The 22,925-nt window shown below is 44.8% G+C and overlaps 1 pseudogene across 1 annotated transcript in view; it reads right to left on the bottom strand.

Moving 5' to 3' along the window:
* The window catches only part of LOC146813007 (killer cell lectin-like receptor subfamily B member 1B allele C), a 177,696-nt pseudogene extending 175,225 nt beyond the window's left edge, over positions 1 to 2,471 (bottom strand). Inside the window, exon 1 of the transcript XR_014966187.1 lies at positions 2,312 to 2,471. The product of XR_014966187.1 is annotated as a killer cell lectin-like receptor subfamily B member 1B allele C (transcript). The remainder of the gene's footprint in view (positions 1 to 2,311) is intronic.
* Between the last annotated feature and the right edge of the window lie 20,454 nt (positions 2,472 to 22,925).

Below are 22,925 nucleotides of genomic sequence, written 5' to 3'. Positions count from 1 at the left end.
TTATTTGTGCTAGATTGCCATATTGCTTTTTAAACATGACAGGGGTACTCTACCGAATAAAGAACATTTGAGTGCCGCTAGCCATTTTTACCTACACTCTTATTATTTAGTACTGCTGATCTTAGGATCCCCTTCACCAATTTATGGGTATAATGTCACCTTTGACGTAATCTCTTTGAGATCTTACAATAACCCTCTTTGGTAGCATTTTTTCTGTACGTTACCAGATCGCTATTCCATGAACTGGTTCGTCATATTGAGATGCACAGACCCAAATGATGACAAATTCACCACCTTAAGTGATTGATCGGCCCTGTCCTAGAAGGGTTCTCTCTCAAAGAGATGTCGGAGTAAGGTTAGAAATACTTTCGCCTGTAAGTTATTTTTGACTCAGCTAGAGACCCGGGTTGTTATAGTGTTTAGCAAGTTATAGTTACCTTAGGGCATGAGTTATATTAGCTTGAGATAACTGTAACTATAATGGCAGACTTTTTATGGTCTTGTGTGTGTAAAATCTGAGCTTAACCAAAACATCTGTGTAACCTTTGGCTTTTTAGTGAGTAAATACACATATATGTATATATATTCACTAAAAAGTGAATATATATACATATATGTATGTATATATATTCACTAAAAAGCCAAAGGTTACACAGACGTTTTGGTTAGTCTCAGATTTTACAAACACAAAAGCAAAAAAATTCAGCAGTTATAGTTATCTGAGCTAACTATAACTGATGTCCATGCAATGCACTGCTTATGACCTCACATATTACATCACTCATGATATGGTTAGTGACATCACCAATGACATCATTGATGACATCATCCACAGAACCACTCACACACCCATACAACCTCTCACACACCCACACAACTACTCACATACCCACTCACACATCCATATAACCACTCACACACGCTTCTTTGTTTTGTGGAGTTGTCCTCATATTCTTCATCAAGAAGGTGTCACCAAAAGCAGCGGGAATTACACTGGGGATCTTTTCGGTAAGCAGTCCATCGTCCTGGCAAAAGGAAGGAAGACCTTTGTATATTACTAAGGTGGACTGGGCGGGGCCAAATGGACGATGCTTCTGGGTGGTTATGTACATTTGCATAACAGTAATAATTTAACCCCTTGAGTGCCCCGCCCTTTCCCCGCCCTGTGCCGGCCCTTTCATTAGCGGGCGGGGTTCATGACGAGATAGTCTCGTCATGGGCACAGCGCAACCGCGCTCCATGACGAGACCATCTCGTCATGGGCACTGAAGGAGTTAAAGGGAGAACCATTGACTCTGCTCTCACCAGGAGATGCCAAGAAAGAACCCACTCATTACAGTCAATACAGATTACGCTCCAGTAGCCAACAGGAGTTCACAGCTTTGCGCAAAATGTCTGCCCAACTGGAGTACTTTCTACTGGTTAATCAATAAGTGCTACCTCATTGGGTAAATGCCTAGTGCTTATACTACACTACAGGCGCATTAAAGAAGGGCAGGGGGGCCGCACAGCCCTCTCCCCAGGCCGATTTAGGCCTTGGGTTCCTATCCCCGGGGCCCGGCCACTTGATGCTGGGTGCCTCAATGCTCCAGCATGACCCGGCATTGTTCCCACATGCAGAGAGCAGTAAAAATTGCAGCTCTCTGTGTGTGGGAGCAATTTCTTCATTTGTTTTCCTGCCTGCTTGACAATGGGCAGGAAAACAAATAAAATGTTTTCTTGCTCCTAACAGCTGGAATTGGACTGCAGGCCTGATTACTACAGTTTGGCTGTCTGACCAGAACACGGTGGCCGCCAGAAGCCCACAGCACCATTCGATCTTCCGAACGCCCTATAATGAGTTTACTGCGGTGCCCACAGTGAGGATGCAGCGATCTTGCGGTGGTGGGGATTACTTTTCCATATATATCGATACCTTTGTGAGCATTTTGACTGCATTTGTGTCAGATGCACACACATGCATGATACATGTGAAAAAATACTACCTACCCATTGCTGGAGATGGGCTCCTATGTGGGCAGTCCAGACAATGGGTATGTGGTACAAAAAGGGCTCACCTGCACATCTCCACAAACAGGGACAACATCCTTGGTGTGAAGATGCTGCTGTGAAGGAGGGATCTTGAAGAAAGGGATCGATGTCAAACTGTGGCCAAGAGAACAAGAAAGGGTTGAGTACGCACCCCAAATCCCTAATATCCGTTGCCTTAAAGCTGATGGTCCCACTGCTGCATTCAGCTCACCAAAAAGTCAACTTGTAATACAAACTGCTGTGAAACTCCTCTCTACTGTCCTATAGCAGCTGCATTTACCTGACCGCAACCGCGGAGCTCTGTCGATGGCTGGCGGTGTTGGTGGTTCAGCTGCAGTCTTTGCAGTATCAATCCGCACAACTTGTAATACGGTGGTCGGACCTCCGAGCTCACAGCTGTCGGACCGCAGGCATGGCAGTTCACCGACAGCCAAACTCATAATAAGGCACTTACTGTTTGCTCTCACTTGGAGGGAGCTGTCAAAGCTCCCATCAAATGAGAGCAAACAGTTATGTCCCAGTGGTGGGCTCCCCAGGACATAAGGAGCCGTCCCTGGGGGGGTGGCGGTCCCAAGGGCCAATAATGACTTCAGGAGAGGGTCTGCCCGGCCCTCCTCCTTTGTTATTTTAGGTCCTGCTGAGGGAAAGTAGTGGCCCCTGGGGCCGAAAACAGCCCAGGATTGGGGCCATGAGGCCCCTCTCCCTTTTGAAAATATGGCTAAGCCCTTGGAGGTGGTCTCCAGGGCCCAAAATACCCATCCTAACCCTAAAAATACCCTTGCCACCCAAAATTCCATACCCACCCTAAACGATAAAATCCCCTTGCCACCCAAAAACCCATATCCACCTCTAACCCTAAAAATTCCCTTTCTACTCAAAAACCTATGCCCTTAAAAAACCTTAGAAAGTCACTGAAAAAAACAAACATTACAGGGATGTTATAGTTAGGCTCAAGTTTCACTTGCACAAAAAACAGTGAAATTCATCCATTATAGTTAATGAGCTAACTTTAACTCGTGCCCCCACAATGCACTGCTTTTGACCTCACATACTGCATTACTCATGACATGGTTAGTGTCATTACTGATGGCATCTCGAATGACATCACTCATGACATCACTGAAGACATCATTCAGTGACTGTGAGTGTTATTTAAAAGTTTTTGTGTGTTAAATATATATTCCAAGGTCTATTGGTGAATCAGTGAGTGTATGAGTGTCTGTTTGGATGATACAGTAGATGATTGGTGTCTGAGTGATTAGGTGTCTAGGTGGCTGTATGGGTGTGTGAGTGGGTAAATGAATGGCTGTATGGGTGAGTGATTGGTTGTCTAAGTACCTGTTTGGGTGTCTAAGTGTCTATGTGACTGCCTTTATGGACAAGTGAGTGTTAAAAATTTAGGTCTCTCTCTCTCTCTCTACGCGTCAGTCCGAACTTGTAGACGGAATTGACTGTGTGTATTTGCCATTGAAGAAGAAAAACAAAAATTAACTGTTTAAAAACTGACCTTAAAAGCAGTGGAGTTGCATTTTGTTGACCAGGTGCTGCCGGACTCAGTGTTCGGCAGTAGAACGCCAAAGGGAGATATGCCTGTTGCCGTTCATCCATAGGTAGTTATAGGTAGGACCTAGTTTCCATAGGAAAAGTGTTGTTTGTTTTGCTAATAACTGGTGAAGTTTGACGAATTTTCACACACATTTTCAAAACTAGTATGCACCTGAGTTCAGCTGCTGTCTGGTAAGTTTTGGAATGATTCGTTAGGTGAGGGTCGAGAAAAAGGGGGGGTCACAGAACGCGTTTTCCCTATGCAATTTACCACAGTGATTTTAGCCATGACTGCAACCCTAATCAATGAATGGCATTACACCACATATGGCAGAAAGCTAAATCTTGGTCCATAAAGAGTGCTTTATGTAATTTAGTGTAAATCTGTTCAGAAGTTTTGGTGTTAATAAAAAGAAAAGATTTATGTATATCTAGAGACACGAATCCCAACAGAACTGACAGATCTTAAATTAGATCTGATTGGTGCCACCACCTGAACGAGGTAGTGGTGGCAGCCATCTTAGGACTTGGGACTCAGTCTTAGTCCTAAATAAACCTAAAAAAAGACATGGGGGCAGGGATCAGGACACCCTAAGCCCGCAGGTCTGGTGTTGGTGTCCCACAGGGACCTCACCTGGGGTCAAACACATTTTTGTAAAGAAAATTGCCACGATCTCCCGCACTTGTTTTTAGGTCTCACTGAGCCCAGCGCATGCGCTGTCTCAGAGAGACATTATGTATGTGGAATTCTCAAAGTGCTGCCTTTGGCCTAAAGCTTGCGTGCACGCGAGCGTGCACGCGTGCATCCGCCAATCACTGCTGCGCGCGCACCACTCACGTGCTTGCCACACAGCGCGTCCCGTCCTCGCGATCACTTTTGCTTTGATCGCGATTACTTTCGCTTTCACGGCCGCGCGGCAGTTACTTTCACGGCCGCGCGGCCAATGCTTGTTTAAAATAAAAGGAGGTCTGCTTTTCATAGCAAGCCGTGTGTATGTAGGAGCGCGGCTTTAGATTAGCCACATAAAGACAGCCATTCCACCCGTATAACTCTCATGTGCGCTGGCTTTTCAGTCTGGGAAACACCGTGAGAAAATGAGGTATACTTTGGCAACAAACGTTGGCCGTGGTGCCTTTTGCCCGTAGCTCAAAGCGCCGCCCCGCTTTCAATTCAAACGTTGTCTGTAGTGCCTGTTGTCTGCTGTCCATGTTGAAAATTCCCCGCCACCCTCCTACTGTCACCGTGAAGCGTGTCCGTGCCTCGGGCAAGCTGAACAACGGAGGAGGCAACATCGCAGCACGTACTCCTTGTCGTTCCCCTTCCGTTGGCCATGTTGTTACAGTGATGCGTGCCCTTTCCTCAGGTAAGCTGAACAGAGGCGACATCGCAGCCCGCACTTTGCCTCCGCGGCGAAAGCCAAGGTTTTGTTGCAGCAGCTGCCGGAGTGCGAGGCTCACAGACTTAATGTTCAGGCTTAAATTCTGCAGTCTCGTTCCAGCTCCGTAATTACTAACACAGTGGAAACAGAGTACAGCTATATTGGACAGAAAGGTCTCTCTGATAAGCACGCTTAGATTAAGGATCTTCAGCAGGGGAGTTATTGTCATGACCAGACCAGGGGCACTAGGAGCCTGGGGCAAAGGGCAGAGGCCAGAGGACACCGGACACCAGGTCCGGTGAGGGGAGGGGACAGGGGACAGTCGAGGACACGAGGGGACAGAGAAGGACGTGGGGATAAGTGCGCTGTACAGATAAGAAATAAAGATATCACACACCATACCTGAAGTCCGTGTGTTGAGTAGAACACGGCAACTGGCGATTGAAGGTGGGATACATGAAGGACAGGAAGACGCCGAAGAGTAAAAGCAGCTGCGACGAACCAGGAGCCCACCCTGGTCCGCGAGGTGACTGGAGAAGAACAGCGACGATCCGCGATCATCGCGCTGACTTCCCCAACCTGAAGAGCCAGGAGCCCACCCTGGTCTGAGGGAGTAGAAGCTGAAGCGACGAGGGAGCCCACCCCGGCCGCGGGAAAACTGAAGAGCGGTAAGAGCGCAAGCAAAAGGAAAAATTAAGTAAAGGTCCTCTAAAGCGAAGAGCGCGAGGTGTTAAAGCTTGCCGGAATAAAACTGAAACCAAATGGAGAAGCGCAAGAGAGTTTAAACAAACTCTCGCGAGACTACGGCGGCCATTTTAAAATCAGGCAAAACGAGCCAATAGGCAGACAGAACAGCGCGACGGCCATTTTGAGGTCAGGCAAGAGGAAAAAGTGCCGAATAGAGCACCACAAAGAGAAACAAGCACTGGCAAAAGCAAGCAAAGGGCCAGAAAGAAAAAACAAGCATTGGTAAAGACAAAAAAAAAATAAGAACAATAATACATAAATAAAGAAATAAAGGAATAAATAAAGAGAGCCAGAAGTGACGAAACAAGTTTTGGCAAAGGCAAATAAAGGAGCAGCAACAAAAGAAAAGGATGGCAGAAAGACAAAGTGCACAATATCGCAGACCATTACCATTCAATTTATCAGAGCCGCAAGCAGGAATACGGTGGGAGAAATGGATAAGGCTTTTTGAAAGATACACGGAAGCGACGGATGTGATAGCAGAGAAGCAACTAGGCCTATTCCTAAACTTAGTAGGGGATGAGGTTGAAGACCTACCAGTGACACTGCCAAAAGAAGAAACCACCACCTACGACAAACTAAAGGCGTGCCTGACAAATAAATTTGACCCACAAAGAAATGTCGATTTTGAGCGATACACCTTCACGATTGCGTTCCAACAACAAGATGAAACGCTGGATGACTTTGCAACGAGACTGCGGAAACTTCCACATCAAGGTCCGTGCCCGGCGTTTGGTCAGACATGTCGGAAATGCAACGGGAGAAATCACTATGCCAGTGTATGTCAAGGAATGCAATTCAGGAACGACAGAGGAAGAACAGGAAGACCACGAGGATCAACAAGCAGACATGTCTGACACGTTGAAACGGGAACAAGGAGTTCCTCAATAGAATCTGAAGAAGAAGAAGAAAGAGAAGAGGCACCAACGGCGCGACTATATCTCATGTCGGACGTCACTACCGAACATGTCGAGGAGGACGAAAGCGGAGAAAGCATATGTCTGGTAGATAAAAGCAAGATGAAAAAGACAGAGTCAGTGATCATAGGTGTAGGGTCACACAAAGCAAAGTTTGTCCTAGACAGTGGCGCAACATGTAACATCATGTGTGTGTCAGAATATGAAAAAATGGAAACAAAGCCAAGCTTGAGGCCGTCCCGAGTTGAAGTATTCACCTGGGGATCCCGGACGCCAGTAATGAACATGGGGAAGTTTGCAGAAGAACTGACATACAAAGACAAAAAGACGATGGAAGAGATTCATGTGCTAAAGGGCGACATCCCAGCGCCCTGCCTATTGAGCAACATCACAGCTCAGATGATGGGTCTTTTTGAAATGACTTACAACGTATCAGATAAAGGAAGCATCCTGAATGAATACCCCAAACTACTGCAAGGACTAGGGAAGCTAAAAGGGCGGCAAATAACACTACACATTGATGAAACAGTGAGACCAGTAGCGCAACATCATCGGAGGGTACCAATACACCTGCAACCGCAGGTAGAAGAGGAACTGGATGCACTACTAAAGCAAGACATCATAGAACCAGCAGAAGGACCAACGCCATGGGTGTCACCGATCGTGGCCGTACCTCAGAAAGACACATCAAAAATAAGAATCTGTGTTGACATGAGGATACCAAACAAAGCAATTGAACGCGAGAGACATCCCGGACCGCACCTTGATGATATGATCAGCTGCCTAACAGGCATGAGGCGATTCTCTAAACTAGACCTGCGCAAGGGATACCACCAGCTAGAACTAGATCCTCAGTCTCGATACATCACAACGTTTTCCACGCACTTAGGCCTGTTCAGATACAAACGTCTGAGCTTTGGTGTATCGTCGGCTGCAGAAATATTTCAAGAGACCGTACGACAAGTAATACGGCCGGTAAAAAACAGTCTAAACTACAGCGATGACATCCTGGTGTTTGGAAAGTCAAACGAGGAGCACGACAAAGTGCTAAGAGCGGTATGCTCTCAGTTGGAGCAGGCGGGCCTGACACTAAACAAAGAGAAATGTGAGCTGGAGCGAGATGAACTGGTATTCTTTGGCCACATCTTCTCCAAGAAAGGGATGCGGCCGGATCGCAACAAGGTGAAAACGCTGGAAAGAGCACAACAACGAAGCGATGTGGCAGAAGTGAGGTCATTTCTTGGCCTGGCAAGCTACTGTGCAAGATACATCCAAGACTTCGCTACTGTAAGTGCACCACTGAGGGAACTGACAAAACAAGGACACATTTTCGCATGGACTGAAAAATGCAGCAAAGCATTTGAGGAGACAAGAAACGCCGTAACGGCAGTAGATCACCTAGCATACTTTGATCCGAGGCTATGCACTGAACTGACAGTAGATGCTAGCCCAGTGGTGTTAGGGGCAATACTGGCGCAACACCAACCAGGAAAAGACTCCCCAAGACATGTAGTAGCTTATGGAAGCAAAAGCCTATCGGAGGTCGAAAAAGGATATTCCCAGCCAGAAAAAGAGAGTTTGGCGGTAGTATGGGCATGTGAACACTACCACATGTTCATCTATGGAAAGCCTTTCACGATAATAACAGATCACCAAGCACTGATAACAATATACGGAAATCCAAATGCTAAAATACCACCCAGGATAGAGAGGTGGGGGATACGGCTAATGGACTACAACTTCAAAATAATACACAAACCAGGAAAAGAACACAACCCGGCTGACTATGTGTCAAGGCACCCCCTGCCACAAGTTTCTCAAGCAACGACAATAGCGGAGGAATACCTAAACTTCGCACTCAAACACAACACACCGGCAACGATATCAATGGAAGAACTGGAACAGGAGACAAAGAAAGACCACACAATGCAAGCAATAATGAAAGTTACGAAACAACAAAGGTGGAGGCACGTCAACAAAAACAACAGCTGGGAAGAAGGAGTGAGAAAAGAAGAACTGCTTGCATTCAAAAAAGTCAGCGAAGAACTCTCAGAAAGCGAAAATGGAATACTGATGAGAGGCACCCGAATTGTGATACCCCGGACTCTGAGGAGAAAAATAATAGAAATAGCACATGAGTCGCATCGAGGAATTGTAGCAACAAAGAAAATGCTGCGAGAAAAAGTGTGGTTCCCGGGACTAGACAACATGGTGGAAGACACCGTGATGCACTGCCACATCTGCCAAGTAACAGGGCCCCCATCAAAGCCGGAGCCACTGCAAATGTCCAAACTACCAAAGGCAGTGTGGACAGAACTGGCGGCTGACTTCTATGGACCTCCAGAGACAGGAAACTACTTGCTGGTAATAATAGACGAATTTTCCAGATTCCCAATAGTGAGGCAGGTAGCATCAACTTCAGCAAATGCAACACTGCCAGTCCTGGACGACGTATTCGCAGCATGGGGCTCACCACAGACACTGAAGACAGACAATGGGCCCCCATTTTCAGGCGAGGAATTCAAAAGGTTCATGGAATACCTCGGGATCAATCACAGACGAATAACTCACCTATGGCCACAAGCAAATGGGATGGCAGAACGGTTCATGGGAACAATCAAAAAAGCAGTACAAAGAGCAAAGCTGACGCAGATCTCAATAGGACAAGCTCTGTGCCAGGTCCTAAAGGACTATCGAAACACCCCTCACAGCTCCACAGGAAGATGCCCTGCAGAACTGGTGTTGGGGCGATCGAGCAGGACGAGGCTGCCACAAGTGAAAGAAGAGGAAAGCATAGAGCGACAAGACATAGCAACGAGAGACACCGAAGTGAAAGAAAAGATGAAGGCATATGCGGATCGGAGAAGACACGCAGCAAGCTCAAAGATAGAAGAAGGGGACACCGTGGTAGTACGGCAGAAACAAGTGCGAAAATCAGACAGTGTTTTCTCAAGGGACCCACTGACAGTGACAGGAGTGAAAGGGCCAATGATAACGGCTTCAGCAGGGCCATACCACATTACTCGCAACAGTTCGCACTTCAGAGAATTGAAATCAAAATAAGAGGAGCTGCCAATACATGGGCTGAAGGAAGAGACGCAAGAGGAGACAGCTCCAGCAGATATCAGAACACAACGACCAAGAAGGGAATGCAAGAAAACAAAAAGACTAATTGAAGAAATGTGAGGAGACAGAAGTCTGTAGAAAGTATATCTTTCTCTCTCTCTCTCTCTCTCTCTCTCTCTCTCTCTAAAAAAAAAAAAGAAAAAAAAAAATGTTTGTTTGCAACAAAGGGGGAGATGTCATGACCAGACCAGGGGCACTAGGACCCTGGGGCAAAGGGCAGAGGCCAGAGGACACCGGACACCAGGTCCGGTGAGGGGAGGGGACAGGGGACAGTCGAGGACACGAAGGGACGGAGAAGGACGTGGGGATAAGTGCGCTGTACAGATAAGAAATAAAGATATCACACACCATACCTGAAGTCCGTGTGTTGAGTAGAACACGACAGTTATGGTAATATTTCAGTATGTACGTAAATGTTTTAAGAAGTCTTACTTAATCGCCTGGAGTCTACATTGGTCTACCATCCTTGCACCTCAATGCATACACTTGCCTACTTTTGAGACCATTGTGTGTTTACTCCACATCAGTGCGAAAAGTAATGTTTTCCGAAGCATGGATATAACACAAAGTTGAGGGGAAGACTTCTGTTTACAGGTATCTCTGGCCTCTCAGAAACATGCACCCATCAATGTGCGTTGCGGCATGTCCTTTACCGTTTTCTCACTGCACTCCGCGCTTACCGCATACAAATCTTTTCTTCAGTCCACATCACAAGGCAGCCAATTGAAAGGGGGCACCACATATTCACAAAAACCCCGTTGGACTTCGACTCGGAACCGGGCCTGGCAGCTACAGTTAAAAAAACTATTTAAAAACACGCCGCAGACATGCCATAAAGCTTGAAACCAAGAGATTAGTTTAGAAAGTCTGGCTGAAGCCCCTGGTGTCTACAGGCAGTGGGTGGGGGCCTAGATCATTGACAAGCGGTCCAGTATCCCAGCAGCAGGGAAGGAGCAGAAATCCTGGAGGGAATCCCCAAGGAGAAGGGTACCAACCTTAGAGCTTTCTCTTTCAGGACGTTTTGACAGTGAATTAAGGTAGCATTTAATATTGTATGTGAGTATTCTTTATAGTGCTTTAACTTACAGTTGTGCCCACTATTTCGCACCTTAACTGAAAGGGTGCCATTCCACACTCAATATCTTCTTTGCGTTTACTGTGTTTTAGTCCGCATTAATTGTAATCCCAATTCTTGGAAAACTCGTTATCTTGTCCCCTTTGTAAACGTGCATGAACACACGTTTTGAGGATGTCATTGTTGCGAGGGAGAAAATAAATGTAATTTAATAAAAGGTGCTATTCTTTGTTTGACAGCTTAATATCTGCTAGGTGTGGGAGGCCTGGTTCTTCTCTGACAATATTTTTAACAGTGCGCTAAAACGGCCACTGCCACCCCAACAACTGGCGCACACATTCAGTTAAAAGGAGCTCCATCTACCATGAATAGGTGCCTTCTGTTAACCTACTTCAGCTTCTTTTCTTATATTAATTGAGCTGATGAGATTGAGCATATTCATTTGCCTTTGATGTATTTGCATGTTTAGTTGACGCTGTGGTCTCTCTCTCATTAGCAGCAAACAAAGCTCTTAAATAAATAGGACTATTGCCATGGCGAAGACTAATATCTGGGAACACACAAACAATCTTTTTATTTCAAAACTCAAACTGTGGTGGAAATCATGCCTGGTCTGGTTCTCAGTTCTACCTCTATACTACCTCTCTTCTAGCCCTCTTCTAGCCCTCTTCTACCTCGCTTCTACCGCTCTACCTCGCTTCTACCCCTCTACCTCGCTTCTACACCTCTACCTCTCTTCTACCCCTCTAACTCTCTTCTAACCCTCTACCTGAATGAATGAATGAATGAATTAATTAATTAATTAATTAATCTATATTTATAGAGCGCATGGCTACCAAAGGCCTCCCAGCGCTGAAGACAAAGCAAACAGTAAAGGAACATCTTAAGGGAACAGCAAGGTCTTTAGAGCTTTCCGAAAGGAAGAGTGGCTAGTTTCGAGCCGAATCATATCAGGGAGTAGATTCCACTTTTGAGAAGCGATGGTGGAAAACATCCGACCCCCGCTCCAAGCTCTCTGTACTCTAGGGGTTATCGCAAGGCTTTTTTTATTCCGAGCGTAGAGTTCTCTTAGGGAAGTAGGGGGAGATGATGGATCTGAGGATAGGAGGTGCCTTCGAGGACATTACTTTATGCGTGATACAGAGAGCCTTAAACTGGATTCTTTCAGCCACTGGTAGCCAATGCAACGAGGCAATCAGAGGACTGGAAGCAGTCATATAGGGAGCCTGCATCAAGGAACGGGCCTCACAGTTCTGAACCCTTTGGAGCTTTTTATCACAGAACTGGGGGCACCAAGATAGAGGACGTTAGCATAATCGATTCTGGAGAGAATCAAGGCCTGGACCATCAATTTTCCCGCCTCAAAAGGCAAAACTGGGAGAATCTTCCTGATCATTTTTAGGATTCCAAAGCACGTGGCTGCCACTTTTTGTGCTTGAACATTGAAGTCAAGTTTGTGGTCAAACTGTAGTATGCTGTATGTATCTGTATCTTTAAGTGCAGAACCTTTTATGTTAGAACTATAGTATGTCATGATTACATCGTTGTGTTCTATGATTCTATGATCTCATAGGATGTATTAGAGTTGGCTGAGTAACGGCGTTGTTCCTGTGCCGTGGGCTCTTTGTGTATTTACTACTGGTAAATTAAATCTCCTATTTGAAACTCATCTTGGATTTGGATTCGTGTGATTCCGCCACGCTACATTTCTTGGTACCAGGAGTGGGGTTACAACTTTGAAGATTTGGAAATTCGTCAGTTGGCACCCTGACCAACCTAAAGAGCTCACGGCTGTCCCATTCTCACTCGCTGCCCACCGGATCAATACAGGACAATTGAGGTGCGTTAAGCGCTAGCGCTATCTGACTTTATTTTTGGGAAAAAAAACGTTTCCAAGACAGGCGTTCCATTTTTCGATCCGTTCTGCTGCTGTGTCAAGTGTTCTCTCAAGTAAAGACCGCAAAGCCTCATGGGAGCGTGATGACGTCATACGCCGGCGGCCATTTTGGTTAAGTTTCGAAGTTTCTTCGATCAGTTTCAGTACAACGTTCGTGTTGGCATTTTTAATGCGTTTTTCCTCATTTTTTATTCAAAGCTCGGCGCAATTTATTTATTGAGCTTCATATTCAAAACAATAGTTTTTTATTCGAAACCTGGTTTTGATTTTTGTCTCAAGTACATTACTTTACCTCATTACATTAAAATGGCAACTGCTCAAGGAGTTACTCAGCCATTGTAGACTGTCACCCGTTACCACACATTCACGAAATGCTTGCAAACATTGGTAAGTCTAAATTCTTTTCTACGATAGATCTACATTCAGCTTACCATCAGATTCATTTATCGTCCACTTCTCAACCACTTACTACGTTTGTAACACCTTTTGGTGCTTTTAAATATTTGAGGTTACCATTTGGTTTAGCATCGGCTGCAAGTGTGTTCCAAAAGCTCATGGACGGCCTTTTTGGTGATTTGCAACAAGTCCAGGCATTTCAAGACGATATTTTGGTCCACACAGAGTCTGAGGAGGAACACACAGCTATCCTTAATAAAGTTTTCACTATACTGCAAAACACAGGCATGACTGTTAAGGCTAGTAAATGCAAGTTGTTAGTACACGAGGTTGAATATTTGGGTCACCTCATTTCCAACGAAGGCATCAAACCCAAATTTTGTAATGCTGAAGCTATAAGGAATGCCCCTCCTCCAACTGACAAAGACGCGTTGCGTTCTTTTCTTGGCCTTTGTGAATATTATGCTAGGTTCGTTCCTGGTTACGCACAAATTGTCCAGCCATTGAGGGCCTTACTCAAGAAAGGTTCAAAATTCACATGGGATGACACACTCCAAGAGTGTTTTAATCAGGTCAAACTGTTAGTCATTAATGCACCTGCACTACACCCTTTTGTACCAAATGCCAAACCTTTCATGTGTGTAGATGCTAGTCAAAAAGGTCTTGGGGCGGTTTTCGGCCAATGGGTGGATGGCAAGGAGAGTACTATTGCTTTTGCATCCCGGTCTTTAACACCTACTGAGACAAACTACAGCACTATTGAACGGGAAGCACTAGCTATAGTGTGGGCCACTGAAAAGTTTAAAACATATATTTGGGGTATATCGTGTGAAATTTTTACAGACCATAAACCATTGGTTTCTTTGTTATCTGGTAATGGTTTAGGTAAGTCGTCTGCCAGATTGGTTAGATTACTTTCCAAACTTCAAGAGTATAATCTCATTGTTAAATACATCCAAGGTGGGAAAAATGTACGGGCAGATTGTTTATCTCGCATTCCCCTTCCTGATGCAAGCGAAGGTGAGAATAATTGCTCTAAAGATTGTGTAGTTGGTTTAGTTGATGCTGTTGCTACTTGCTCCAACAAAATCTCACAGGATGAATGGATTTCTGCTATGTCTAAGGATAAATCTTTGGAGAAAGTTGAAACTTTCATTAAAACTAGTTGGCCAAACCTTAAGAAGTTAGACATTGAGCTTAGGTCTTATGCACAAGTCAGTGATGAACTTTCATTTGATAATGGAGTTTGTCTTAGGAATGGGCTTTTCATTCCTCCAATGGGTTTACGTGATAAACTCATAAATATCGCTCATGAGGGCCACTTGGGCATTTCAGCGACATGTAAGAAACTCAGGAGTATCTATTGGTGGCCTAGTTTAGACACACAAGTAAGGTCATTTATTGAGAACTGTCCGGTTTGTGTTGTTTCGGACAAACACTGGAAAATGCATAGGAAGCCTTTATTTCATGTCCCATTTCCAAATCTCCCCTGGGATAAAATTGCCATTGATTTTTCAGGTCCTTTTTCTTTACTTCCCGCAGAGAAAAGGTACTGTATTGTTGCAATTGATTATCACTCTAAATGGATTTATTATTCCTTTGTGGATGCCCAAAATTCAAATTCGGTCATTTTGTTTTTAAAGAATATTTTTAAGATTGAAGGCAATCCAAATTACGTAGTTACTGATAATGGCCAACATTTTCTTTCAAATCAGGTTACTGAATTCTTACATAGCAATGATATACAACATCTCAAAGTTGCTTTGTATTGCCCGGCTTCGAATGGCCTTGTTGAGAGGGCTAACCGGTTCATAAAAGAAGGTGTACAAACTGCTTTGGCTTCTAATGTTGATGTAGGCGTTTTCATACAAAACAAAGTTTGGGCATAGCTTAACACACCTCATTCCACTACCAATGTCACCCCGTTCAAAGCCCTCAGAGGTAGAGAAGCAAAGTCTAATTTAATGCCTAATTGGTTTAACAATTTGGCTGCTGGTTCTGATTTGGAGAAAAGAAGAAACATGCCAGTTGATTATCACGTAACTAGAGAAACTGTATTTAGGAAACAACTGGTACAAAAAGAGTGTCACGATAAAACTTCAAGGTTGCAATTTGATTTTAAACCTGGTGATTGGGTTTTAATTAAAAAACCGTTTAGAGTTTGCAAGGGACAGTCCAAATTTTCTTTGCCTGTTAGAGTTATTAAAGTTAGCAAACCGTCACTGTTCTTAGAGAATGGAGGGTGGTGGAGTAAGAATAGTGTGGTCAAAATTTCTGAACCTCAAGTCAATATTTTCAACAAGGTGTATGCTAACAGAAATGTTGATGATAACTCTGATTTCTCTTTTGGTCCTGATTGTGGGAATGTTCCTTTTACTGCAAGTTCGTATGTAGATTCTAGTTCATATGTAGATTCTTCACCAGTTTCAGATGCTGTTTCTCCAACACCTGATCTGAGTGCACGTAATCATCGTGTTTGTGGGCCTCCTGTAAAATTGAAAGATTATGTTTTATATTAACTGTGTTGCTGTTTCTCTGTTAGTTTTCTTTTAGTTTTGTTTTGTTATTATGGGGGGGGGGTATGTAGTATGCTGTATGTATCTGTATCTTTAAGTGCAGAACCTTTTATGTTAGAACTATAGTATGTCATGATTACATCGTTGTGTTCTATGATTCTATGATCTCATAGGATGTATTAGAGTTGGCTGAGTAACGGCGTTGTTCCTGTGCCGTGGGCTCTTTGTGTATTTACTACTGGTAAATTAAATCTCCTATTTGAAACTCATCTTGGATTTGGATTCGTGTGATTCCGCCACGCTACACAAACCACACTCCAAGACTCTTTATATGTTCTCTAGGCGTGGGCATCTCCCCTAGACACTTCGGCCAGAAAGCCTTGGGGTTAATGTTGGTGGGTTTCCTGAGGAACATCAGCTCAGTTTTTTCGCCGTTTAATTTAAGGAAGGAATTATCCATCCAGTTTGCAATGTGCTCCATGCAGTTAGCCAGACCGAACTGCTCTTTATTCAAATGGTTTAGGGAAACGATCAGTTGTGTGTCGTCTGCATATGAGACGATCTTCACCCCGAATGGCCTAACCAACTCACCCAGAGGACGCATATATACATTAAAAAGCGTGGGGCTCAGGGAAGATCCCTGAGGAACCCCACAGTGCAGTGGCATTCTTTCCGATACTGAGTCATTCTCAAAGACTTGAAATGATCTATCACTAAGAAAAGATTCTAACCGTTTAAGCAGAATGCCAGAGACTCCGATCTCTCTCAGTCTTTCCAGCAAGATAGGGTGGTTGACAGTATCAAAGGCCGCGCTGAGGTCAAGTAGCATGATGGCTACAGACCCTCCCGCGTTTAAGATTTTCCTCGATTCTTCAACCACCGTTAGCAATGCAGTTTCAGTGCCCTGCTGCGGTCGGAAACCGGTTTGAGAGGAGTGAAGACGGCCATTTTCTTCCAAAAATGTAGAAAGAATGTTGTTGACATACTTTTCACATATTTTTGCAACCCCCGGCAGCAACTAAATAAGTCGAAAGTTAGCGAGGATTTCTGGGTCCAAAAAGGGTTTCTTGAGGAGGGCTCTTACCATGGCCGGTTTCCATGAAGACGGCACAACCCCTATAGAAAATGAGAGGTTGATGAGGTCAAGAGTAACAGGACCAATGGTGTCAAATGCCTGGTTAAAAAGAGCAGGGCTAATCACATCATGAGGAGAACCGGATTTAAGCTTATGGGCATAAACTTTTAAGGTGTTCAGATCCATCGAGGGAATAACATCGATACCTCTACTCTACCCCTCTTCTACCCCTCTTCTACCCCTCTTCTAGCCCTCTTCTAGAGCTCTTCTAGCCCTCTTCTAGCCCTCTTCTACCCCTCTACTTCCCCTCTACTACCCCTCTACCACTCCTCTTCTACACCTCAACCCCTCTACTACCCCTCTAATACCCCTCACCCCCTCTACTACCCCTCTACCCCTCTACTACCCCTCTTCTAGCCCTCTACCCCTCTACTACCCCTCAACCCCTCTACTGTGAAAAATTTGCAGAAAAAAGAGGTATTGTGAGAGACCTTGCTTTGCCAAATGTAGACATTAAATGGATTGGTCAGAGAGGGTTAAAGTGGCACCAATTAATGCCCTTGGTGAAAACCTTTCTACATCTCCCACAGCCTAACCTTATTATTTTGCACTGTGGTGGAAATGACCTAGGCACTTTAACTGGGGTAGGTCTGGAAATGCTTATTAAGGACACCTTTGTGCAATTGATGTCGCTTTTTCCTCAATCTGCCTTTGTATATTCTAACATATGCCAAAGGCAAAAGTGGAACTGGTCCAACCAATTTTGTCCACAGATTGACAAAGCAAGAAAGCACGTCAATAAGTCTGTTTCTGCTTTCCTCAGAGACTATGGTATGGGTTCTATATACCACAACAACTTGCGTTACAACATGCAAGACATTTATAGAGGAGATGGTGTACATTTCAATGATGAAGGGAACAGAGTCTTCCTCTTGAACTTTAGACTCTGTATCGGTACTTACTAGTAGGTACCGAAAAACACTCAATGAACACAAGGGCTCTTTTTAGAGCCACCTAATATCGAAACACTTAAAAGTGATTTTTATTACTTTTTTTTTATAATGTTTTTTTCCAGTGAATGTCTGTTTTTCTGAAAATTAAATATGTTTTATATATGTATATCTCAAGGTCGATGGAAGAATAAATGGGTATATAAGTGTCTAAATGGATGATTTGTTTTTGAAAAATTGATTGTGTAACTGACTGATTAAGTGTATCATAGTGAATACATGGCTTAGTGAGTAATGTTTAATTATGTAAATATCTGTATCAGTCTCTCACTTTGTGTATAAGTGGCTACATGGGTTGGTGAGTAGCTACATGGGTGTCTATATAGTTTATTAGTTGTTTTTTTGAATATCAGTCTGAGTGTCTGCATGGTTCGGTGGGGGGTATTACGTAGTGCATAGCTGCATGAATGAGTGACTCACTGTTTGTATGTGTTGAAGACAGCATGTGTGCAGGACTGTATGGGTGGATGAGTGTGTGTATGGGTGTGTTAGTGAGTGAATGACTGTCTCAATAGTGTCTTTATGAGTAACTACATATGTTTTAAACTAGTATATGTGACTATTGGTGTATATAAGTGAGTATATGTGAGAGTGAGAGATTGAAAGAGTTCCTGTATGAATAAGTATGTGTTTCTATAAGTGATTGTTTAAAAGACTAAGTATGTGTAAGTTTCCGTAGAAGTAAGTGTGGTGGTGTGTGTATAACTGTATATGCAAGTAAATGTATGTTTGATTCTTTATTAGCATGAGTGACTATGTGTGTGAGTAACGCTATGGATGAGTGGCATTGTGTAACAGGATGTATAGGTGTATGAGTACATATGATGAGTGAGTACATGTATGAGTGACTGTATAGGACTGTTGGTGAATGAGTGGATGTGTATGTGGATCTTAGAATTACTGAAGAGGTTGTTGTAACTGGTATTGGTATGTCCATTGTTTTGAAAATGTTAGTCTCTATTTTTGAATGTGTGTATCAAAGGTTATATTAGGGTGAGAGGAGGTCTGCCACTCTATCACAAGGATGATGTCATCAGTGATGTCATCAGTGATGTCATTTGAGATGTCATCAGTGATGTCATGAGTGATGTCACTGACCATGTCATGAGTGATGTAATATGTGACGTCATCAGCAGTGCATTGCGGGCGCGCGAGTTATAGTTAGCTGAACTAACTATAACGGGGGAATTTCAATGGTTTTGTACAAGTGAAAAGTCCAGCTAACTATAACACCCCTGAAACCTATGTTTTTTTCAGTGAATTTCTGAGGTTTTTTAAATGCTAATTCCTAACTATAACGTGCCTGAAACCTATGGTTTTTTCTGTGAATTTCAAAGGTTTTTTAAATGCTAATTTTTAACTATGCCTACAGAGATAGGACACGTGAAGAAAGAAGAAAAAATGCACAGAAAGAAAAAAAAGAAGTGCAGAAAGAAGCAACAGAATTCCTCAAAGACGAAGAAAAGTGCAGGAAGAAGGATAACGTGCAGAAAGAACAAAAAGAAGAGCAGAAAGAATCCTTGTTGCAAAATCATCCTGTACCCTCAACTTTTTCAGACGGATTCTGGTGGTAACTGAGTCTGACTAACCAGTCCTAGAGCCAGTGCTATGTTACAAGGCACTTAGAATACAGTGAAAACACCTACATACACTAGGGAACATTATGCGTTGGGGTCCCCCTGTGATTAGCATGACCTCCTCTGTAAGCCCCTAGTATATAATAGGGCAGGGGGATTAAAACTACCTCTTAAAACAGGCCACAGGGCGTTTTTGCACACGTTTACTCAGGCCCTGTCCCCTCCCTTCACCACTGTGTAAACACGCCCTGTGTCCGTTTTTAGTTGGGTTATTAAGTTCATTTGAATCCTGAGGGACCCTAGGGTCCAACTAGCCCACTAGGTACCTCCAGTAAGTGCCACAGAGCTGCGTTGCAGAGAGGTGTAAAAAGTGGCACAGCCTGGACCACCTCTCTGCAATGCAGCTCAGTGGCGCTTACTGGAAGCACTTGGTGGGCTAGTTAGCCCCCAGGGGCCCTCAGTATTGAAGGGAAATTATATCCCCAATTTAAAACGTGCCATAGTGTGTGTTTGCACACGTCACCTCAGGCCCCGTCCCCTCTCTTCACCACTGTGTAAACGCGCCCTGTGGCTGTTCTAAGTTGAGAGATTAAGTCCCCTTGAATCCTTAGGGTCCCTAGGGTCAAACTAGACCACTAGGTACCTCCAGTAAGCGCCACAGAGCTGCGTTGCAGAGAGGTGTAAAAAGGGGCTTGGCCTCAGAACACCTGTCTGCAGCGCAGCTCCCTGGCGCATACTGGAGATGCCTGTTGGGCTAGTTGGCCCTCAGGGACCCTCAGTATTGAAGAGGAATTAATTCCCCAACTTACAACTCGCCAGGGGGCGCGTTTGCAGAGTGCTGCAAGGAGGGGGCGTGGCCTCCGGCACGATGCCAGTCTTTTATTTATTTTATTTTTTAAGAAGGGGGGCTGTGTGGTTCCCCTTCTTATTCTAATTTATTGGCCCTGGGGACCCCATCCCCCAGGGCCTGTCTCCTAATTATATTTTTTTTACCCCAATCCACAGGGCCGGCCACTGTTTTTTATTATTTTTAAAAAATATATATTTATAGACACACCTAGGACATGCTGGTCAAACCGTACGTACCTATCACCATGACGATTTGAGTGATATTCATTAAAAGGCGACTATGCATACAATGAATCCACGTGGAATGTATTTACACCACTAGTGAAGCTCTGACATGTCTGATGCCCTACCGTGCCTAATCCCGGTAGACACCCTTGTCGTTTATTTATACAAACATGGGTAGCTATTGACGGGCACATTTAATACACATGCACACCAAGCCATTCAAAGGGGATTCGACAAAAATTCGACCAAAACTATGTAAGAAACCCCCCTCACGGTTAATATAACACACATCCACTGCCGGATGTGTAATACTTTTTATTTTACTCTCTGGAAAGGGGACGAACATCACTTGAGAGTCACAGGGTGCTCCTGGCAGAGCCCAATGCTGTGTTACACCCACCATTGCCTGCTGAGTGCCACACACCTCTGTGTTGTATTCCACCAGCTAGTGCATATGCTATGACACTCTCTAGCCCATGTGCACTGTAACACCACCCCGTGAATATGTCATGCCACACTTGTCTTCGCACGGGTTATATTGCCCCATCTAACGTGCCTTCCTCGATGCCTATGTTATAACGCACAGTGCTATGCCATACATATTAGAATCTGGGATCCATATCTTTGTCACAGTGCATATGCAACGTTACACTCCCCAGCACATATTTTATATTACAACTTTAGAGACTAGTTAGGTTACACAACACTGCCCTGTGCATATTACACTCCAAGGCGCACATTGCATAGCACGCGCTACTGCCTGTGCTATCTCGCGCTCTCCAATGAATCTGTCATTGCGCACAATGTATTGCATATTATATTTCACGCCCGGTTCATCTTATATCACACTTTTTGGTGCATAGTTTATACCATACACTATATCTAGTTTTCATTTTCAATCGTGCTCTCAGGACTATGTTCTATATAACACTGTGTTCACCTACCCTTTTCACGGGCATTACATTTTGCGATAGGGGGTGGAGGGTCAGGGGGTGTTTCTGCCAAGGGAGCCCGGAGTCACAGTCACAAACGTCCTCTTCTTCCTGAATAAAAGTGAGATTATGCTGCATACTTGTTCATATTTTAAGTAGTTCGCACAGACACACGTTTTAAAAACAATAAAGTTCCTAATACCCGCCTTCTCTGAACAGTTAGCTTGCTGCCCCATCCCCCTCCTCCCTATCCTCTGTTGTGTGAATCCATGGACTAGCCTCCTCCCTCCTGCCATGCATGGTCTGATGTGCTGCCACTGCCCTCAATTTAGTATGATGTACCATTCCCCTCCTCCTGCCCTCCATTGCCCAATTCTATGCCCCATCATTGACCTCCTGCTTAAACTCTGTGCTTAGCTTGCTGCCCCTATTCTCCTTCCCCCTGCCCTCCGATGTCTTTGTGCATGCCCCTGCTCCATCCTTTTTGCCCACCATGTTCCATGGACCTGCCACTCCTATCTACTCTCAGTGTTCTGTTGAGCTGCCACTCCCCTCCCACCTGCCAAGCATTGTCAGATGACTGTAACCTGTCCCAGCCACCTCCACCCTGCCTGTCCACATGCCATGCCCCTATCCTCTTCCTCCTGTCCTACATGGTCCATTTTACTGCCACACCCTTCTGCCCTCCCTGGTCTGTTGTGCTGCAACTGCTCCTCCTGTCTGCCCCTTGCGGTCTGTTGTGAGGCCCCTTCCCATGAACTTTCTTGTCTGTGCACAGGTCCTGACCCTCCCTTCTATCCTCCATCGTCCTTTGTGCATGCCTCTGCACCCTCCTTCTTGCCCATCATAGCCAGTGTGCTGCCACTAACCCTCCCACTTGCCATGCATGGTCTTCTGTGCTGCCATGGCCCCTCCCACCTTCCCTCTGTGGTCAGTTAGCTACCCCTGACCCCCTCCCACCTTCCCTCCATGGTCTGTGTGTATGCCATCACAGTCTCACTGTTGCTCTTCATGGTGTGTCTTGCTTCTAGTGCCCATCCTGCCTGACCTCCATGGCTATCTTGCTGCTCCTGCCCCGCCCCCTTGCCCCCAGCCCTCTGTTTACATGTGCAGACCCCTACTCCCTCCCTCCTGGCTTGTCTGTTCCATTATAATGCCCCTGATCCATCCCTCCTGCCCTTTATGGTCTGTTATGCTGCAGCTTACTCTCCTGTCTGTCCATTATGGTCAGCTAGCTACCATTGCCTCTTGCCCCTCTGTTCTCTGTTGTTCATGTGCATGGTCCTGTCCCCTCCCTCTTGCTTTCTATGGATTGTTGTGCTGCACTCCCGTCCCGCATGCCCTGTGTGGTGTATTGTGCTGCTGCAAACCCTGATGCCTGCCCTGCAGGGTCAGTTTGGTGCACCTCTCCATGTCCCTCCTGTCCTCTGTTATCCAAGTCCATGTCCCTACCCCATTTCCTCCCATGATCCAATGTACCATACTTGCGAACATTTTGAACTTGGTAAGAGAGAGATTTTGAAAAAAAACTGGGGTATTGATTTTCCCCTTTGAGTTACATTGAAAAAGAGGAGATTGTAGACAGGAGACAGATCAAATAAAGCCTATTTGAGCTTAAAAACATTGGA

Source organism: Triturus cristatus, chromosome 7 (assembly GCF_964204655.1).
Source record: "Triturus cristatus chromosome 7, aTriCri1.1, whole genome shotgun sequence".
Classification (NCBI taxonomy): domain Eukaryota; kingdom Metazoa; phylum Chordata; class Amphibia; order Caudata; family Salamandridae; genus Triturus; species Triturus cristatus.
The sequence above is the reverse complement of the archived record's forward strand: the minus strand, read 5'-3'. Positions and strand labels throughout refer to the sequence as shown.